We start from the raw sequence: 8,408 nt of genomic DNA, 5'->3' as shown, positions 1-8,408 counted from the left end.
ATAGAGTCCTCCTGCCTTGAATATCTGGAAGGTGACATTGAAGGAGAGAGTTCAACCTTTTCGACAGATGCCCATGTTACAGAGGGGGAGTGACACACTACAGCCCCCAACACTGCATCCTCACTCTGTCGATGACCTGGAGGAGGGGGGAGGTGAAGAAGGGGAAAGGGATGGGCAGGAGGGTAGAGAAAATGGAAAGGGGTTTGAAAACTGTTCTTCCCAGAAATAAGATAGGGCTGCCTGTCACCATTAATGCTCAGAGGGAGACAGCAGGGTATTCCTTTTGAGTCAGGAAACAACTCCTCCATAGTGACCCTTGAATGTATTGTCTGCAACATTTGTTCACATGACATTTCGATCAGCTGTTTGATTTCACTTACCGGCATGTCAACTGAGCAGGATCACAGTCAAAAGGATTGTGAGGTACTCGTGCCTTATGACTGGACACCAACTTCTAATGTAGGGTACTAACATTGTCCAGTCAACACAATGCACGAATAAAACAGTTACACACATACAGTTGAAGTTGGAAGTTAACATACAGTTTTAGGTTGGAGTCATTAAAACTAGTTTTTCAACCACTCCACAAATTTCTTTATAACAAACTATAGTTTTGGCAAGTCGGTTAGAACATCTACTTTGTGCATGACGCAAGTAATCTTTCCAATAATATTTTACAGACAGATTATTTCACTTATTCACAGTATCACAATTCCAGTGGGTCAGAAGTTTACATACACTAAGTTGACTGTGCCTTTAAAATTCCAGAAAACTATGTCATGACTTTAGAAGCTTCTGATAGGCTAATTGACATCATTTGAGTCAATTGTAGGTGTACCTGTAAATGTATTTCAAGGCCTACCTTCAAACTCAGTGCCTCTTTGCTTGACATCATGGGAAAATCAAAAGAAATAAGCAAAGACCTAAAAAAAAAAAAATGTAGACCTCAACAAGTCTGGTTCATCCTTGGCAGCAATTTCCAAACGCCTGAAGGTACCACGTTCATCTGTACAAACAATAGCACGCAAGTATAAACACCATGGGACCACGCAGCCATCATATCGCTCAGGAAGGAGATGCGTTCTGTCTCCTAGAGATGAACGTACTTTGGTGCGAAAAGTGCAAATCAATCACAGAACAACAGCAAAGGACCTTGTGAAGATGCTGGAGGAACCAGGTACAAAAGTATCTATATCCACAGTAAAAAACAGACCGATATCGACATAACCTGAAAGGCTGCTCAGCAAGGAAGAAGCCACTGCTCCAAAACCGCTATAAAAAAGCCAGACTATCGTTTGCAACTGCACATGGGGACAAAGATCATACTATTTGGAGAAATGTCCTCTGGTCTGATGAAACAAAAATAGAACTGTTTGGCCATAATGACCATTGTTATGTTTGGAGGAAAAGGGGGAGGCTTGCAAGCCGAAGAACACCATCCCAACCGTGAAGCACAGGGGTGGCAGCATCATGTTGTGGGGGTGCTTTGTTGCAGGAGGTACTGGCGCACTTCACAAAATAGATGGCATCATGAGGAAAGAAAATGATGTGGATATATTGAAGCAACATCTCAAGACATCAGTCAGGAAGTTAAGCTTGGTCGCAAATGGGGCCAGACATTTGCCCTTCCTTACTAGCGTTTAACCATTTTATTTATAAAAAATGTTTTGGTCATACTTACAATAAGTTCTATTTCTATAGGGTCTAGTATCTCACCTGGCTATTAAGGGTAGTGGGGTTGTGGTCAAAATCAACAATTTGTCGCTACTTAAATCAGTTTCCGTAGTGTAGTGGTTATCACGTTCGCCTAACACGCGAAAGGTCCCCGGTTCGAGACCGGGCGGAAACACTTTTTCATGCCATTAGGTGGTTATCAATTAAAACTTCATATTGCCCTCCACATGCTGTTTCCACGTTTTTATTATGTTATTTTTTGTATTTATTTAACTATGCAAGTCAGTTAAGAACAAATTCTTATTTACAATGACTGCTACCAAAAGGCAAAAGGACTCCTGCAGGGAATGGCCCTGGGATTAAAAAAATTAATACAATATATATAAGGGACAAAACACACATCACAACAAGAGGGACATACAACACTACATAAAGAGAGACCTAAAGACAACAACTTGACAAGGCAGCAACACATGACAACACAACATAACAACAACAATTTTCTGCCAGTAGCTTGCAGGGTAAACATCAGCTAAAAGTCTATCGGAAAATGCGCCCTTCTGCTGCTTGACTGGGCCCACAAAGGATGGGGAAATGAACCTAAACCACTCATACTTGTCAATTATAGTTATTATAGTTATATATATATATATATGACAAAAATATAACATTTATGGTGGCCAATATTGAGAGATATCACGAGGCTACCCTCACGTGAGCATCTAGTCGCATTTTGTGACCCTTTGACATTGCGAGTTACATTTTTAATTGGTCGCATCGGTGAAAGCTGCCATTTCTAGCTCTTCACTTCACTAATGATTTTGTTGAAAATGTAATAAATATAATTCGACTGGTCAACAAAATTGTTTCCGCCCGGTTTCGAACCGGGGACCTTTCGCGTGTGAGGCGAACGTGATAACCACTACACTACGGAAACTGATTTAAGTAGCAACAAATAATGATTGTGACCACAACCCCACTACCCTTAATAGCGTTTCACTTTCAGAGCTTGTCGCAGAACACATTTTTTATGCTATTGTTAAATTGACCTCCTAAAAAGTCATTCGGTGCCACCATTAAATAAAAATATATGTAAATTATACTGTATCTTTGTTTTTTCACTTTTCACTGGACCACCCCTCATTTTGAATGACTGTCAACTACAATTTTTGTTAAATAAATGAGAAAAATTCATTTCTGTAAAATGTTATGGTTTTCTCTTATAGACTGAGCTTCTTTCTGCATTTTTAAAACAATAACATATTCATGTTTAAAAAAACAATTCAAATAACACTGGTTGTACCGAATTATCATTGCCGGTCACACCGCATGAGTATTTTGTTAAGGTGTAATGTTTTAGACAAATCTCTCTCTATTTCCCTCTTAATCAAACACACACACATTACAGGTAAACATGGTTTCTTATTCAACAACAACGATGCCTTTAATGCTTCGTGAAATACCACAAAAGTGACTCAAATGAGTATCACACAGAAACATTTCATCATGAACATAACAATGAACTTCTAAAAACAGGATTAAAATTGTGCATTATGATGAATTCTTCAAACAATGTTAAAAATAGTATTAAGAATCATTGTAATAAATGAATATTAAAGATACTGAAATACAGTAATTTAATATTCAAACATTAAAATATAAAATGCATAAAAAAGTGTTATTCTCCATTACAATTTTAAGAAAAAGTCAAATGTTTGTGCAATATCTTCTAAAAACATTAATCTCCACATTGCGTGGACAATAAAGTTTTTATATTTCTAATATTAAAACATAAACAGATGTGATTAAGTTTGTGCAGTACAGTGCAAGATTAAAAATGAGAATTAAAAAAGTTTGTGTAAACAATTCATGAGATTCAAATATTAAAGACAAAGAAATTATAACTTTGTAGAAAAAGTTGTAACACAAACTCATTGAAGCTGAAAATAATACAACTTGGATTCTTAAAACAGTGTGTTTGATGTTGTTGCACTAGTGTGACATGAAAGTAGCCCAGTCTGTGTCAGACAGCCGAGATGCTCTTGAGCTGAAGGGCTCGGGTTCACTGATCATTGAATTCACATCTCCTTCATAGTAGAAGGTAATGTCTGGCACAGTTAAGAACAAATTCTTATTTACAATGACTGCCCTACCAAAAGGCAAAAGGCCTCCTGCAGGGAATGGCCCTGGGATTAAAAACAAACAAACAATATATATAAGGGACAAAACACACATCACAACAAGAGGGACATACAACACTACATAAAGAGAGACCTAAAGACAACAACTTGACAAGGCAGCAAAAATGTTTTTTCATACTTCCCAGGTGAATAAGGAAAAGTTATGTAAAATGTAACAAATTAAAACTTTATTTTTTACATTTTGGTACTAAACAAACAGAGCTGTACTGACGGTTCGCCATCTTGCCCAGAAAAAGTCTAGTTCATCTAGCTAGCTGTGTAGCTCACATATGATAACACAATCCCTTCGTCAGAAGAGCACTGCTTATAAACAATTGTGAGGATTGTCTAAATGACCCGCTTAGTCACGGCCCCATTGTATAATCGCTTGTTAGTATAAATATGTTCTTACCTATTGAGTGAGTTAAGTAGGCAATGCTGTGGCCAAGTGTAGTGGCGAGTGTTGTCGGGGGCTTTCAGAAAAATCATTAGGCATATCATGGTCATGTTCAGGGCACATAACATAAAACATTTTAAAATGTTTTGCATGTGTTTCTTATTGGGCAATCTTCAGGTTGTCCCTCCCAGTTTCGACTTGTTTTGTTCCCAGCGTATATGACCCAGATGAACGTCATCAAAGTTGTTGAAGGACACCGAACCTGCAATAGTAGCCAAAATTGTAATCATATTCAGTTGTGGTTTTGTTTGTAGGTTACACCTCAATATCAATGTAACCTGAAAGGCTTCGGAACTGGCCGATTTAATGCCAGTCCACTCAACCATGTCTGTATCCATGCCTGTCACACTGGTGTTCAATTCCCCGACGGAGAGGCCAGACATTTGCCCTTCCTTACTAGCGTTTAACCATTTTATTTATAAAAAATGTTTTGGTCATACTTACAATATGTTCTATTTCTATAGGGTCTAGTATCTCACCTGGCTATTAAGGGTAGTGGGGTTGTGGTCACAATCAATTGTGGTCACAATCAACAATTTGTCGCTACTTAAATTAGTTTCCGTAGTGTAGTGGTTATCACGTTCGCCTAACACGCGAAAGGTCCCCGGTTCGAGACCGGGCGGAAACACTTTTTCATGCCATTAGGTGGTTATCAATTAAAACTTCATATTGCCCTCCACATGCTGTTTCCACGTTTTTATTATGTTATTTTTTGTATTTATTTAACTATGCAAGTCAGTTAAGAACAAATTCTTATTTACAATGACTGCCCTACCAAAAGGCAAAAGGCCTCCTGCAGGGAATGGCCCTGGGATTAAAAACAAACAAACAATATATATAAGGGACAAAACACACATCACAACAAGAGGGACATACAACACTACATAAAGAGAGACCTAAAGACAACAACTTGACAAGGCAGCAAAAATGTTTTTTCATACTTCCCAGGTGAATAAGGAAAAGTTATGTAAAATGTAACAAATTAAAACTTTATTTTTTACATTTTGGTACTAAACAAACAGAGCTGTACTGACGGTTCGCCATCTTGCCCAGAAAAAGTCTAGTTCATCTAGCTAGCTGTGTAGCTCACATATGATAACACAATCCCTTCGTCAGAAGAGCACTGCTTATAAACAATTGTGAGGATTGTCTAAATGACCCGCTTAGTCACGGCCCCATTGTATAATCGCTTGTTAGTATAAATATGTTCTTACCTATTGAGTGAGTTAAGTAGGCAATGCTGTGGCCAAGTGTAGTGGCGAGTGTTGTCGGGGGCTTTCAGAAAAATCATTAGGCATATCATGGTCATGTTCAGGGCACATAACATAAAACATTTTAAAATGTTTTGCATGTGTTTCTTATTGGGCAATCTTCAGGTTGTCCCTCCCAGTTTCGACTTGTTTTGTTCCCAGCGTATATGACCCAGATGAACGTCATCAAAGTTGTTGAAGGACACCGAACCTGCAATAGTAGCCAAAATTGTAATCATATTCAGTTGTGGTTTTGTTTGTAGGTTACACCTCAATATCAATGTAACCTGAAAGGCTTCGGAACTGGCCGATTTAATGCCAGTCCACTCAACCATGTCTGTATCCATGCCTGTCACACTGGTGTTCAATTCCCCGACGGAGAGGCCAGACATTTGCCCTTCCTTACTAGCGTTTAACCATTTTATTTATAAAAAATGTTTTGGTCATACTTACAATATGTTCTATTTCTATAGGGTCTAGTATCTCACCTGGCTATTAAGGGTAGTGGGGTTGTGGTCACAATCAATTGTGGTCACAATCAACAATTTGTCACTACTTAAATTAGTTTCCGTAGTGTAGTGGTTATCACGTTCGCCTAACACGCGAAAGGTCCCCGGTTCGAGACCGGGCGGAAACACTTTTCATGCCATTAGGTGGTTATCAATTAAAACTTCATATTGCCCTCCACATGCTGTTTCCACGTTTTTATTATGTTATTTTTTGTATTTATTTAACTATGCAAGTCAGTTAAGAACAAATTCTTATTTACAATGACTGCCCTACCAAAAGGCAAAAGGCCTCCTGCAGGGAATGGCCCTGGGATTAAAAACAAACAAACAATATATATAAGGGACAAAACACACATCACAACAAGAGGGACATACAACACTACATAAAGAGAGACCTAAAGACAACAACTTGACAAGGCAGCAACACATGACAACACAACATAACAACAACAATTTTCTGCCAGTAGCTTGCAGGGTAAACATCAGCTAAAAGTCCATCGGAAAATGCGCCCTTCTGCTGCTTGACTGGGCCCACAAAGGATGGGGAAATGAACCTAAACCACTCATACTTGTCAATTGTAGTTATTATAGTTATATATATATATATATATATGACAAAAATATAACATTTATGGTGGCCAATATTGAGAGATATCACGAGGCTACCCTCACGTGAGCATCTAGTCGCATTTTGTGACCCTTTGACATTGCGAGTTACATTTTTAATTGGTCGCATCGGTGAAAGCTGCCATTTCTAGCTCTTCACTTCACTAATGATTTTGTTGAAAATGTAATAAATATAATTCGACTGGTCAACAAAATTGTTTCCGCCCGGTTTCGAACCGGGGACCTTTCGCGTGTGAGGCGAACGTGATAACCACTACACTACGGAAACTGATTTAAGTAGCGACAAATAATGATTGTGACCACAACCCCACTACCCTTAATAGCGTTTCACTTTCAGAGCTTGTCGCAGAACACATTTTTTATGCTATTGTTAAATTGACCTCCTAAAAAGTCATTCGGTGCCACCATTAAATAAAAATATATGTAAATTATACTGTATCTTTGTTTTTTCACTTTTCACTGGACCACCCCTCATTTTGAATGACTGTCAACTACAATTTTTGTTAAATAAATGAGAAAAATTCATTTCTGTAAAATGTTATGGTTTTCTCTTATAGACTGAGCTTCTTTCTGCATTTTTAAAACAATAACATATTAATGTTTAAAAAAACAATTCAAATAACACTGGTTGTACCGAATTATCATTGCCGGTCACACCGCATGAGTATTTTGTTAAGGTGTAATGTTTTAGACAAATCTCTCTCTATTTCCCTCTTAATCAAACACACACACATTACAGGTAAACATGGTTTCTTATTCAACAACAACGATGCCTTTAATGCTTCGTGAAATACCACAAAAGTGACTCAAATGAGTATCACACAGAAACATTTCATCATGAACATAACAATGAACTTCTAAAAACAGGATTAAAATTGTGCATTATGATGAATTCTTCAAACAATGTTAAAAATAGTATTAAGAATCATTGTAATAAATGAATATTAAAGATACTGAAATACAGTAATTTAATATTCAAACATTAAAATATAAAATGCATAAAAAAGTGTTATTCTCCATTACAATTTTAAGAAAAAGTCAAATGTTTGTGCAATATCTTCTAAAAACATTAATCTCCACATTGCGTGGACAATAAAGTTTTTATATTTCTAATATTAAAACATAAACAGATGTGATTAAGTTTGTGCAGTACAGTGCAAGATTAAAAATGAGAATTAAAAAAGTTTGTGTAAACAATTCATGAGATTCAAATATTAAAGACAAAGAAATTATAACTTTGTAGAAAAAGTTGTAACACAAACTCATTGAAGCTGAAAATAATACAACTTGGATTCTTAAAACAGTGTGTTTGATGTTGTTGCACTAGTGTGACATGAAAGTAGCCCAGTCTGTGTCAGACAGCCGAGATGCTCTTGAGCTGAAGGGCTCGGGTTCACTGATCATTGAATTCACATCTCCTTCATAGTAGAAGGTAATGTCTGGCACAGTTAAGAACAAATTCTTATTTACAATGACTGCCCTACCAAAAGGCAAAAGGCCTCCTGCAGGGAATGGCCCTGGGATTAAAAACAAACAAACAATATATATAAGGGACAAAACACACATCACAACAAGAGGGACATACAACACTACATAAAGAGAGACCTAAAGACAACAACTTGACAAGGCAGCAAAAATGTTTTTTCATACTTCCCAGGTGAATAAGGAAAAGTTATGTAAAATGTAACAAATTAAAACTTTATTTTTTACA

At 37.2% G+C, this 8,408-nt stretch overlaps 5 non-coding genes across 5 annotated transcripts; 3 read left to right on the top strand and 2 right to left on the bottom strand.

Annotated features, from left to right (window-relative positions):
- The first annotated feature begins 1,776 nt into the window (after positions 1-1,776).
- trnav-aac (transfer RNA valine (anticodon AAC)) lies at positions 1,777-1,849 on the top strand. Its single transcript has one exon. It is a non-coding gene; the product is annotated as a tRNA-Val (tRNA).
- A 689-nt stretch (positions 1,850-2,538) lies between these two features.
- On the bottom strand, positions 2,539-2,611 carry trnav-cac (transfer RNA valine (anticodon CAC)). The gene has a single exon. It is a non-coding gene; the product is annotated as a tRNA-Val (tRNA).
- Positions 2,612-4,866: 2,255 nt separating this feature from the next.
- On the top strand, positions 4,867-4,939 carry trnav-aac (transfer RNA valine (anticodon AAC)). Its single transcript has one exon. It is a non-coding gene; the product is annotated as a tRNA-Val (tRNA).
- Positions 4,940-6,125: 1,186 nt separating this feature from the next.
- trnav-aac (transfer RNA valine (anticodon AAC)) lies at positions 6,126-6,198 on the top strand. Its single transcript has one exon. It is a non-coding gene; the product is annotated as a tRNA-Val (tRNA).
- A 694-nt stretch (positions 6,199-6,892) lies between these two features.
- Positions 6,893-6,965, bottom strand: trnav-cac (transfer RNA valine (anticodon CAC)). Its single transcript has one exon. It is a non-coding gene; the product is annotated as a tRNA-Val (tRNA).
- Between the last annotated feature and the right edge of the window lie 1,443 nt (positions 6,966-8,408).

Source organism: Oncorhynchus kisutch, linkage group LG22, assembly GCF_002021735.2.
Source record: "Oncorhynchus kisutch isolate 150728-3 linkage group LG22, Okis_V2, whole genome shotgun sequence".
In the NCBI taxonomy this organism is placed as follows: Eukaryota; Metazoa; Chordata; class Actinopteri; order Salmoniformes; family Salmonidae; genus Oncorhynchus; species Oncorhynchus kisutch.
Note: the sequence above shows the minus strand (reverse complement) of the source record. Positions and strands in the feature narration are given on the sequence as shown.